The sequence below is a fragment of the Parasteatoda tepidariorum genome, chromosome 7 (assembly GCF_982258835.1).
Source record: "Parasteatoda tepidariorum strain Cologne lab strain chromosome 7, Ptep-v5.0, whole genome shotgun sequence".
NCBI lineage: Eukaryota > Metazoa > Arthropoda > Arachnida > Araneae > Theridiidae > Parasteatoda > Parasteatoda tepidariorum.
In genome coordinates this window covers 55,350,504-55,363,683 of record NC_141761.1, presented here as the reverse complement: position 1 = coordinate 55,363,683, position 13,180 = coordinate 55,350,504, and the positions used below count along the sequence as shown (strand labels likewise).

Genomic DNA, 13,180 nt, shown 5'->3' with positions numbered 1-13,180 from the left:
AAACATATATATTCGGTAAACAACAATTACATTCGTAGTTGAAAACAATGTAAGCAATTGAAAACATATGTTATTTGGTTCACAGTTTTACGGGGAAATGAAATATTTATTGATGTTTCTTATTCAGAGTTTTCAAAATGAAAATGGCTAATTATAGTGCAATGTTTAATGGATTTAAACACTAAATATTGTCAGATATGAAAAGTTGGCGCACTGTAATTTTCAGAAGAGTATATGCGTGTTTATTCAACTCTTGAACAATAAAACATGGCAATAATGATATAAATATTTAAAAGCATAGTAAGAAAAAGAGATTTTGTTTAGATAATTTTGAATATAGTACATGCTTTTTTCACTTTTTATCGAATTTTTTTTTAAACTTTAAAAAGAAAGAAAGTATTGTTTATTTGAACATTTTTTAATTTCAAGCTTGTATTTTTGTTCATTTACCTCAAGCATTTTTAAATATAAAAATAATAGATAAAACTAATTTTAATAGTTGAAAAGAAAAATTTTTTTTTTTCATATTTTAGTTTCGAATATTTTATTTTTCGCCATTTAATGTTTTTAAAAATTCTGCTTTTCCATGCAGTTTAAAAAAATAAGAAAGAGAAATAAGGAAGAAATTACTTGAAAATACCTAAAAATCTATTGAAAGTTTCTAAAAATATTTTTTTTTATTGATCGATATTTTTTGTATTTTTAAAGTTTGAAAAACTGAAATAGTAGAAAAATTCATATTATTTAAGTATCTTTTGAACATTACAAAATTTACAGAATTAAAAAAAACATTTTCAGAAGAAGAAAAAAAATTAGAAATATATTTATTTGTTTTTAGCACATTAAAAACTAACGATTTCTTTTACAAGTCAAGTCTTCTTTTTTTAAAAAAAATGCTGTTAAAGCCTTTAATTTTTTTTTAAAAAAAAATCATGTTTAATAAGATTTTTTAAATTTTACTTTTAATTATGTTTCTGTCTACTTTTCTGAAAAAATATTCCAACCTGCCTCCCTTTTTAAAATATATATATTATGAACTTTAAAAAAGAGAAAAAGAAACTTGTAATTTTTTTTAAAATATACTTTCACATTTAACTTTTATATGATGCATTTTTACGTCAACTAATTAAAAATTAAAACTGAAAACTGATTTCAAATTTATCAAAGAGAAAATTTTAGATAATTACAATAATAACGTGTTTTTATTTTATTGCTCAAAAATTCTTTAATTTACGATCCAGAAACGTACCTAAAGAGAAGGCATAATTTTTTAAAAAAATTTTGGAAATTACAGTAAAACTTACCAGAATAAAAAAATCTGATATACCAAAATTTTTATATTAATATTTATTGTAAAATTCCTGAATCACTGTAATTTAATAAATAATAAAATTACGGTATAAAATTTTGTGTAAAAGAGATTATACGGATACTGCACACAGAATGTCAGTAATTTGCATCTTAATTTGATCCGAAACAGTGTACCTAGCAAGACAAATAAAAAAAAAGAATTTATATTTCTTTTTTTCCAGTTCGATTATTTATTTTTCATTTAAAATGGTTTTCAAATTTGATTTTCCTTATTTCGAAAAAATTTTATGTTTGTTATTTTATAATGTTCGCTTCTGATTTAAAATGAAACAAATTTTTCAAATTAGTTTTCAAATTAAAAATCTTAAATCTTTCAGTAATTTTAAAGTTTTGGTTTAAATTTTCAACTGATACAGCAATAATCAACAATAAGATAATTAGTGAAAGGAAGAGAATTTTTAAAAACAAAATAAATGATTAGTAATTTAGTTATTCGCCCATGTGAAAGGAAATTATGAAAGATATTTTTTACAGAGAACATGGTAAAACTTGCATTTAAATTCTAAAGAACTTAAAACTTTTGCATGAATCTATTTGTGCCATAAAAATATCTTAAATTATTCGAAAAAACAATTATTAAAAAAAAGCAATATTCTAAATCAGATGATTTTATATGGTGCGCAAAGAAAATATTTGTTTGGTAATGCGATTTCTGGTTATTAAAAAAAAAAACCTTATTATTCTGGTAATAAAAAGTATGCGGTGCTTAATCCATTCACTAATAGTTAATTTTTTCTTTCGTATAGTAACGGTTTACAGAAAATTCTAATTTTCAAAATTATAGTATAATTACCACATATTTAGTAAAAATACAAAACTGAGAAGTAAATTGTATTTATAATAACGGCAAAGTTATTGTGATAGAAGCAACAAAACCTACCACATTTACTACTAAAAAGTATAGTAAAAAAAACATATTTTATTGTTAATTTTACTGAAAGTCATTACCAAAGCGCTTCTGTAAAAATAACAATTGCTATTTACTGTTCCCATAGAGTTGGAAACAACCATAACCATAAGTAAGTTTAACCATATACTGGAAGTTTTAATCATACTTTTTTTTCAGTATGTATTTTTGAAATATTTCTCAAAATTCTCAGCTATAAATTTTGTTGATCAATAATTATAAAAAATTTGGTAACGAATTATTCTACAGAAAAAATAAGTTTTTTTTTGTGCTAAGAGGACATACGAAAATGGAATTAACAATTAACCGGTTTGTCCTTGCTGCTCGTACAAAATTAGGCAATTTTATTCACTTAATTTTTTTACCATAAATTTGACCCAATACCCCTTTTAGCAAATTATACATTTTTATTTTCCTAATTGAAATCTAAATTAAAATAAGAATTTAAACTAATTGACTACGATATGGGTTCCTCAATATAATGTGCAAAGAAATGTAAAAGAAAATTTACATATTAAGAATTCAATTGAATTTATTTAATATACGTCTGATGTATTTATAATGTAGAGGAAAGGAACTCTTAATAATTGAATATGCTAATGCAATCAAATGAATATTCATTTGCATTTCGAGTTAAATTGAACTTCTGGAGACAATTGCACTGTCTAATTATAAACACATTTAAGGACACAACCTACACGGAATTTTGTAGGAAACGGTAAAATTTTAAAACGTTCGTTTAATTGAAAGATACGAAAAGCAATAAACTAAGGTTCTAGTAAATTTAATATTCTAAGACATCATTTTCGTATTTGTTTATTAATTATTCATCGCTTTCTTTAAAAATACACCGGTTGCTACCTTAACCTTATTAAAAAAGCATTTTATGAATTTTATTAATGAAAAAATAAATCAACATTAAATCAATGTTTCCTAGAAGTTAAAATAACAACAAATTGTTTCTCGTCATTTAGTAAACCTTAGTTTTAATATTCTGTAACTGAAATTTTATGAAAATTCGTATAAATAGATAAAATTAAGTCAAAACACGATAATAAATTTTTACTTTTAATTAAAATTTTGAGCACTAATTAATTTTATATTTATTCATTAATCGAATTAACGAAGCTTTAATTTCTCAAAGGATTTGTGAATGCATAATTATCGATTAAAACAAATAATTATTTTCAGTTCCTCGTTTTGTTTATTTCATGCGAGAAATTAAAGTGCCTTTTTCGTTACAAACCTTTAAAATAGTATTTTCTTTACAATCTCTTTATTTATTAATTCTTAAAGTTAATATTATTACCATTTAGATATAATTCCTGTATTTTAAAGACAATAGAGATTCCGGGGTCAGTGATAATTAAAGGACAATAGTTTTGAATTAGTTATAAAAATTTCAATTTTTTAAGAAGTTTATTTTGAATATTTAAAGTTCAAGAACTTCGTTTCTATTAAATTTAGAGCGATGATAACTTAATAATGACTTCTGAAGGCAGTTCAAAGAGCTCTGGACAAGAAAATTATTCATAGAAATAAAAACAATATAATTAGTAAAATATATATTTTTTTAAATGATTCTTTAAGAAGAATTTTTGAGCACATTATTGAAATTTAAAAGCTCTAAATCTAAAATCTACACTGAACATGAAATAAAAATAATAATATAGTCGAATTTTATTACAAGGAGTGAGAACGAACCGAAATATTTGCTTGTTAAAAGCGGACTCCTGAAAAAAAAAATTTCAAAAATTCATACACACTTTCTAAATTATAAATGCATTATATGATTAGTTTATTTTTATTAACGCAAGCTGCATAGAACTTGAAATAACATTAATAATATTAGTTGTATATAACATCATACATACTTTCTAAATTATAAATGTATTACATACTTAGTTTATTTTTATCAAAGCTAATCTAAAAGCAGCATAGAGCTTGAAATAACATTATTAATATTAGTTGCATATAAAATCATACATACTTTCCAAATTATAAATGCAGTAATTAGTTTATTATTATCTGTATACCGTAGAAAAAAGGTTAGTTATTTTACATTAACTTTCTTACTGTCTCTTTGTTGCATTGTTCTTTGAAAAGACCCATGACATGAAAAAACATCGCAGAAATTAAAAAAGAACCCAGTGATCCGAAAAACATCAATGAGAATTTTTTCTAAAATGAGATTAGCTGAGCAGCAGAGGTGGAATTAAGAAGAACTTTTATAAATCACAAAAATATTGCTCGCTAAAACTGAGGTTTGGTTGCTATTGTCCAGTAGTCTGAACATTTTACCAACCAAGTATTTTCGATTTCTTGGCTAAATCCGGATTCTCTTTAAATCAGAGCTAAGTTAGTTATAAGCGATTTCGGCTGTAATAGAAAAATGTTGAGTTTTTCCCTTTTTAGGAACGAAATTCGAAAAAACAATCATATAATCTATTTCAATAAAATAGACGAAAGCCTCAAAGGGCTTCTAAGTCATCAGTTTTCCTACACTGCCATCATTTTTGCGGTAAACTAAATACATTTGTGGTAAACTTAAAACGTTTTTAAGTAAAAAATTGTAATTATTGGACAAAAAACAATTGTCAAAAATAACAATTGCTTGAAAGAATTAGAGTGAATATATTGCTAAAAATGTGTTTGTTTTTTAAACGAAATATTTTTGCAATGACGTTTTAAATTGTTTCTAACGCTTATTATTTGTAAAGCAACTAACAAAAAATTAATAAATAAGTAATTAAAGCTATAAAAGTGAAAAATGTGACTACATGCACTGTAAAAAATGTTAGTTTACCTCAAACCTAAAAATGATGACAACTATACTCCAAATTTTTTACAGTGTAGGAGGCTCCAATATTTCAAGGGCCTCTCGAAATCGTCTGGCGAATATGTATCAAAATACAATTACTTTTTTTTCATGAATCTGTTTGTTTTACTTTATTGAGCTATAGTAAAAATAAAGCTTTTAAAAATTAACATCTTTACATTTTTGCTTCATTTTTTTTATGTATTCCACCTAATTTTTAAGAATTTTACTACAAAATTGTTTTATCATGTTTCAACTATTTTCGATACACTAATTAGAAATTCTTTCGCATTGGCAAATTAAATTTGAAAGTAGATAGGAGTCCGGTGATGTTCACATTTCGATTTTATTAGCAGCTGTTGGTACAGGTGCAAATGATCCCAGTATTATTAACATAGAACAGCATATTTGTAGTAATATGCAATTTTCTAAAATAAAATAATCATCTAAAGTAATCATGGAAAAAATAGACAACGCAAGGGGCAAACAAGTAAAAAATCTAATGCCACAATAAAAATAAATTTTATTTATCTGATTAATAAACGGCAGAATACGATAAAAATTTTGTTTCGTCAACTCTACGAAATGAGAGTAGAATGTTAAGATTATTGAAGGCATGCGTTCGGTAATTCTTTTTCTTTTCACTTTTTTTTTATTGGCGGGCACTTGGGGTTTGTCCCATTGGCCACAGAAATGCCAGAACTGCTACTCTCTTCTCGTTACCCAGTGGGCACCTGTGACGAAGCCACGGCAGTGGAGCAGCGTCGCCCACGTCACACAAACACACACCCGTTTATAGGGCGGGTCACATTCACACAAAGAGGAAAGGACATAGAACACAGAGAAAGAAAGAAACATCCATGCCCTGAGCAGGATTCAAACCCGCGTCCAATGGCTCCGCAGTCAGGCACGCTAACCACTCGGCCACCTGGTCGGCGTTCGATGATTCTAATATTTAGTATTAAAAGTTTCTTTGAAAAAGACATTCAGATTTTATAAATGATCCGTCATCATACATTTAAAAATTGTAAAAGGAATGAAATTTTCACAAAGTAGAATATGTAGTAGAATCACAAAGTAGAATGTCAAATTTTAGAATATTATTTGTATTTCACAAAACGTGCTTATTTTTAAAAAGAGATTTTGTATTATTTTTTTAAAAAATTTTTTAATTTATTATTAATAAAAAGAAATAAAATATTTAAAAATATATATAAATTTGAGCTCGGTGAAAACGCATATGAACTTTGGACTTAATATTTGCAAGTAACATTTGTGTAATTTTGAAAACGCACTTACTTTACAAAATGATTTTAAAGAGCTCAAAGTGTAGCTGGAAAAAAGAAAATAGCTAATTTTAAGCTACAATATTTTCCCTCTTTTTATGAATATAAAATGATTAAAATGTTCAAATTTCGTGCATTTCAAAATGATTAATGTTTGACACAGCGTTTTAAAGAGATTCGATGATAAAATTCAGCGGTAAAAAAATGGAGTTTTGATTGATTTTAAACTTCTTTGAAACTTAAAGGCGCCCAGACAATACAGATAAAAATGGGACGAAAAAAAATATGTAAATTTTGATGGAAAAAATTACTGCTCGACAATCACGCATGCATTTATGTAGATGTTTTAAAAATTAACCATCGACTCTAAAGTAACCAATAAAAGAAACTACATGGATAAGTTAGGGGGAAAAAAACGCTGTCAAATCATAAAATGAAATAAACGTATTTCAAACTTAAAAGTAAAAATAAACGTGTTGGTGCAATTATTTTGAGAAAGCACACGCTATTCTTTGGAATTGTTTTCAACCGTATCCACGTGGATACGGAAATGAAACAACGAATATGTTTTAAAACAAAACTCTAAAATGTAGCCAATGCAAATAAACGTTAGAAAAATATATAAAAAACTGACATCGTTTGGCGACTTTTTAACGACTTATAATTTATTTTACACAGGGTCTGGCGTCTAAGAACATACTTGGCCACGAAGAGGGCTATAAATTCTTTATTAGATACTGGGGGATTTTAGGAAAAGACGATACGTTTTGAGACACGCCCATTTTAACGAACTTGAGAAATGTGAGGATAATATCGAAAATAGTTTTCACTGTGCGTGTTTTCTCTGAAAAACATTTAAAACACACCAACAAGTCATCCCAGGAAATCGTTCGTAAATTATTTGTAAGCAACACAGAGTTTCCGTGACAAGCACCAATTGTATAACTTTTAAATATATACTGTCGATTAAGTAATTGAAAAACAATTATTTCCGAGAATAAGACTTTCACAAATTTTTAAAACTGTTTAAGTTAAAAACGCAAAGGATAGGAGAAATATAGAGTTTATATCATTCTCAAAATATAGAGTTTATGTCATTAGTTTGCCAACAGCAAAATAATAATTTGAGACAATTTTAAAAAGAAAATAAAAAGAATAATTATAACCTGCTCAGTTAAATAGTGGCACTTTTCTGAATATGTAGCGGATTATAGCTAATAGTTGATAGAATTCCAGAATTCTCTCCAGGAATAAAAAATGGCAGGTAAAAATGGCAATTAAAGTTAAAAACGCAAAGGATAGGAGAAATATAGAGTTTATATCTAAAAAATATCGAGTTTATATCATTCTCAAAATATAGAGTTGATGTCATTAGTTTGCCAACTGCAAAATAATAATTTGAGACCATTTTAAAAAGAAAATAAAAAGAATAATTATAACCTGCTCAGATAAATAGTGGCACTTTTTGGAATATGTAGCGGATTATAGCTAATAGCTGATAGAATTCCAGAATTCTCTCCAGGAATAAAAAATGGAAGGTAAAAATGGTAATTTAAGTTAAAAACGCAAAGGATAGGAGAAATATAGAGTTTATATCTAAAAAATATCGAGTTTATATCATTCTCAAAATATAGAGTTTATGTCATTAGTTTGCCAACTGCAAAATAATAATTTGAGGCCATTTTAAAAAGAAAATAAAAAGAATAATTATAAACTGCTCAGATAAATAGTGGCACTTTTCGGAATATGTAGCGAATTATAGCTGATAGAATTCCAGAATTCTCTAGGAATAAAAAATGGTAGGGTGCTTCCTTTTAGAAAAAGGAGCCATGAGTTTCGAAACGGCACTCACTTAACGAAGTCAAAATTTATCAAATGTGTAATATTGTGTAAAAAATGAATTTGAATATCAACAATTTTTAAATTACTCTCTTATACTATTTTAAGTGTGTATTTCAAAAAGTAATACTCACTCATTATCAAAATAAGAGAAAAATTTGTAGCTTATAAAAAATAATTAAAAACACACTAAAAGACAATCACTGTGCAAACATTTTCTCAAAAAAGTAAAGTAAAAAAAATATTGATTAATAAACAACTTGTAAGCTTCTTTCTATACTTTAAACTGAAAATTGTGGGACAATAAATATTCATAGGCAAATTATTAATTAAATTTGTATATATATTGTACATATATATATATATATATATATATATATATATATATATATATATATATATATATATATATATATATATATATATATATATATATATATATATATATATATATATATATATATATATATATATATATATTATTTTTTTGAGATACCATATCCGGTAAGGTAACGGATGATAATTCTAAATCTAAGGAATCTCAGGGCCTAGAAATTCATCAAATGTTCGAAAAATTATTTCTGTAAAAATAGTAAAAAAAAAAAATTATGCTCATAGTTTCGCATTGACATTTTGATCAATGGCACGTATATTTATGATAATTTGCACAAAACTCTGAATTTTATCTCGGTAAAATATTTTTTTTCCAATTTGCTATATCATTTTACTCTTCGCGTTTCAGTTTTTCTAGTTTTTTTTTCCAGAACGTTTGACGTAATTATCAGATATTGATTTAAAAAATTGATAAGGATTATTTTATTGAAATACGCATTACAAACTTTTTCTTGTGGTTTGAGTAAATAAAAACGCAGAGATTTGCGAAAGATAATGCACCGAAAGTAATTTTTATATATATTTTTCTTAAATACTACAAAAGTTAAACAAAACCTCTCCTTCTCTTGTAATATTCTATTGTAATTCTTTGAAATCAAGAGTTTTCGAACTAAACTCCGCGGATTGCACTTAAGTGCTTAATATAACAAAAAATAAAATGATTTATGTAATTCCAGGCAGCAACAAACTGTTTATTATTTGAACTTGTCAATCATGATTCGAGCTCACTTGCTGTATTGATCACTAATAAGTGACATAGCAAGGTCTGCTATTCTCATACACAGTTGGATTCTTAGATACAGTTTGATTCTTATACGTCGCCGATTTTTATATATAGTTGGTGGATTTTTGCTAGATTTATTGAGACAAAACTTTCGTGAGTATTGTAAAGTAGAAATCACTTTAATTGGGGAAGAAAAATAACGCACTGAGCTCATCAGCCACCAGAAATAATAATGATTTGTTGAACAAACCGAAAAACGCACGAGTTAGAGGCAAATTGGGATTACTGGGGTGATTCTATGACCCCAGTAATTGATAAAACGTCTGGGGGAAGAAAAATGCCTGAAATTCCTTGTAATTGTTCACAAAGGCAGATAAGGATAGAAATTTCAGCTTCTAATAAAATAAAAAATGAACAGGTATCTAGTTTTCTAAGAATCAGAAGTCGTAGAACGCATGGAATATATTGGAGTACACATGGAATATATTGAGCCCTGCTTGTTTTTCCGAGTTAAACTAGCGCGGAACGAAGCCAAAATTTTTTAATAAAATATAATAGTGTCAAAATATAAAAATAACAAACTGTGGATCAGCAATTTTCCTTCATGAATGCTTTCGCTGCCTGCAATGAGATATCAATCCAAAAATATAATTTTAAAAGTTGAAATCTAATGTCCTGTAAGCTGAAATGACGAAAGGAGTTCATATTGTTATTGCTATTTTGCCGTTCAATTTACTAAATACAGTATATAGCTGCAAGATAAAATTTAACGTTCTTGTAAAATTCCCCATTTCCAAAGCGATCCTAGAGTGAAAAGGTTTGAAAATCTTTGTTTTAAATTGTCATATATTTCGAAAACAATTTATAAAATTTACCATTAGTCGTTTAAAATTAGACTTTTTCTTCGGAAAAATTATTACCCAAGAGTTTTTCATAGAAAGCTTTGCTGTGTTATTGTAAAGGATACCTGAAAACTCCCCACCTCTCCTCTGTACGCTTTTTGCATATTGAGGGGGATTTGGGGAAAGAATTTTTTTTTCTAAAAATGCAATTGATGCATTATTTTCGACGTATTTCTTTTACACTGAATTAAATGAGACCGATCTCGAGACGACCGGATCAATAGTTTAGAGGTTATAAGCGTTTTACGTATAGTACAATTTTCTACTTGTACCTATTTATGCATCTGACACTGCTGTTAAAAAAGTAAAACATTGTTCTTTATGTATGTGTTTTACATTGAATTGAATGAGAACATCCACAAGTCTACAGAAAGTACAATTTTGCACTTGTACCTATTTACGCATCTGACACTGCTGTTAAAAAAGTAAAACATTGTTCCTTATGTATGTGTGTTACATTGAATTGAATGAGAACATCCACAAGTCTATAGAAAGTACAATTTTGTACTTGTACCTATTTACGCATCTGACACTGCTGTTAAAAAAGTAAAACATTGTTCTTTATGCATGTGTTTTACATTGAATTGAATGAGAACATCCACAAGTCTATAGAAAGTACATTTTTGTACTTGTACCTATTTACGCATCTGACACTGCTGTTAAAAAAGTAAAACATTGTTCTTTATGTATGTGTTTTACATTGAATTGAATGAGAAAATCCACAAGTCTATAGAAAGTACATTTTTGTACTTGTACCTATTTACGCATCTGACACTGCTGTTAAAAAAGTAAAACATTGTTCTTTATGCATGTGTTTTACATTGAATTGAATGAGAACATCCAAACATCCACAAGTCTATAGAACAACTAGTTCAAAAGTTTTGCGAGTTTTTATGCATAAAAAGTATTTTTTTGACACGTACTTAGTACCCACTTTAGATTGCTGTCCAGGGACTATCTGAACGTCTATTCTTCCATGTTATTAGTCATGCTTAACTGAATGAGACAAAATAGAAATCAATAAGACACATAACAGTAGCTATAACTTAGAAGGGTTTTATTTACATAAAGCACAAATAAGTACTTGCATTTATTAATGCCTATTACATTGCTATATAAATAAGTGAGGCATTGTTTTCTATGAATTTGTTTCAAGTTTAATCAAATGAGACCAAACGCGAATCAAATGACCTAAGAATTCAAAAGCTTAAATAAAAAATTTTTTGTATAAAAAATACTATTTTTGAATAGCACTTAAGAAAAAAAAACAACGCATAATTTCAAAACTATTAATCCTATCAATTCGAAATTTATCTCATTTAATTCAGTATTAAAATCTGACTGGAAAATGTACTTTAAATGTAAAGTTATCCCTTAGAAACCTAAATAAAAAAGTGTAAATTTGTCAAAAGTAGTACTTTTTGTACACAAAAATGCTTGCAACTTTTGAACTTTTCATTTTATTGACTCGTGCATAATCTCATTCGATTTAACGTAAAAAAGATATATAGCAAGCAATGTCTTATTTGTTTAGATAATACTATCAGATTCGTAAATAGGTACAAGTATTAATTTTTATTTTTTGTACATAACTCCTTATAACTTCTAAACTGCTATATTGAATAAATAATCCCAAGAAACTAAAACGGTAAGATATTTTTATTTTATAACCGTCGTTGATCAGTCTATCCAATTTTAGGTTTACAACTGCTGATGTTCAACTCCATAGCATTGTAACTTTTAACCCCATCCAGAAGACAAGGGAATTCCTTTATCAAGTATTGGGAGAAATTTGCCATCGTGAAGGACTTTTTTGATGGAACTAACCCACATTTGCGTTACATGGAGAGAAAGAAGGCGAGAACATTCCACGGTTAGCCTGACGGCAAGGGGACACTAACCCATAATCCGTCTACCACTGAGGATATATCACGTCAGCACTGTGGTCAAAGCGAGCAGGATGCGGAATTCGTATTGATTAGCCATCGCTAGGGTTCGAACTCGGTTCACCTCATTAGAAGGCGAACGCTCTATGCTTTGAGCCATCGCGACTCAAGCGGCAAGCTATAACTTAATTTTAAAAAAATTCATGGGCGTCATAAATATGCTGATTGATCTGCCGACTTTTATTTCCATCTGCATATTTTTAAAACCAGTAAGTTTTTTTTTAATCAAGTAATACTACTCCCACATTTTTCACGATTGGCCTCATTCAATTTAACATTAAAAATTACATCAGAAACAATACTGAATTAGACAGGCCGACTCATCATCTATTTTTGCTCCAAAGAGCTAACATAAGCACAATACTAACATAACGTTAACTTGTGAACTTTTTTGCTCCAATATTGCTTGATAGGTCAGCTCTGATAGTATAGGAGCCTTAATGTGATGGTATCCGTGATATTCTTCTTCTTGGAGTGCAAGTACCTAATTACCCACTTTTCCTTCAAAAAATGGAGAAGCGTACAGAAGAGGGTAGGGGGATTCCCAGCTGTCATTTATAATAATATAACAAAGCTTTCTATGAAAAAAAATCTTAGGTAGGGTAAACTAACCAGTGAAGGAACACTTAAGCTTCGCTTGCCTTTTAAAAAATCATATTAATTTCAAAATTCGTAATTTCAGTTAAATGACAGTGTCAACATATTTGTTACTAATTGCAAACTATGCAAAAAAATTGTAGAGAACTTACATAATATTGTTTTAAAGTTTTGGAGGTTCAAATAACAAGTAGTAAGAAGACCCAGTGAAGGAACAGCTGTACCCAGTGAAGGAACACAAAATTGCCCAGTAAAGGAACACTTAATTTTAATGCTCTTTATGAATTTTTTAGGCATACAAATACATAAAAACAAGACTATTTGTGAAATTATAACATACAAGTACTTGCAAAATGCTAACTTTTTTCTGTAATCATGAACTAGAAATTAAAGTGAT

At 27.6% G+C, this 13,180-nt stretch overlaps 1 protein-coding gene across 1 annotated transcript in view; it reads right to left on the bottom strand.

The window, feature by feature from the left end:
- LOC107439859 (uncharacterized) overlaps nt 1-4,009 on the bottom strand; it is a 111,338-nt gene extending 107,329 nt beyond the window's left edge. Inside the window, exon 1 of the mRNA XM_016052590.3 lies at nt 3,966-4,009. The gene's annotated coding sequence lies outside the window, so the exon portion shown is untranslated. The remainder of the gene's footprint in view (nt 1-3,965) is intronic.
- Nucleotides 4,010-13,180: the final 9,171 nt, after the last annotated feature.